This window comes from Fulmarus glacialis, unplaced genomic scaffold (assembly GCF_000690835.1).
Source record: "Fulmarus glacialis isolate BGI_N327 unplaced genomic scaffold, ASM69083v1 scaffold39638, whole genome shotgun sequence".
NCBI lineage: Eukaryota > Metazoa > Chordata > Aves > Procellariiformes > Procellariidae > Fulmarus > Fulmarus glacialis.
Window position 1 is genome coordinate 48,416 of NW_009231281.1, and position 625 is coordinate 49,040.

Here is a 625-nt window from a genome sequence, read left to right on the forward strand (position 1 = left end):
GTGTGAGCGAGCAGCTGCGTGGGGTTTATTTGCTGGCTGGGGTTAAATCACGACAGTCCTTTTTGGCGCCCAACGTGGGGCACGGCACGAAGGGATGACAACAGATCAACTAGTGTGTATTAAGGAATTTATATATTAATTTATCTGATCCGCACCATGCTCTTGTTTTTACTGTACCTGTTAAAGATTGGACTTGGATTTTGTAGTCTGCTGTGCTCTACAGAGATTAATGATGTTTTGCCTGGGAGATTTGTGTTACTAAAACGCTGGCACTGGGGGTTATTTGGTATTTGGGATTTGTAATGAAGCCTTAACTGTATTTCAGGTACCACCTCATGGAGACCATTAGCAGTTATACCTCTTCCTCTGAGAGATTTTTTATGGAGAAAATAGAGAATGGCACCCTCACTACCTTCTTCTATGATGTCATCTCTTTCGTTAAGATAACTTGTCAGTACCTTGAACATCCCTGGGTAGTTAAGATACATCTATTCGTGCTCCTTGGGAATATTGTTTTGGTTTTATCCAAGGTTAGTAACCAATTTAAGAATGTCATCCAGACATCTGCCCCAAGGCTGGACAGTTATGAGTGGCAGGGGGGGGGGGGTAGGATGGGAGCAACCAC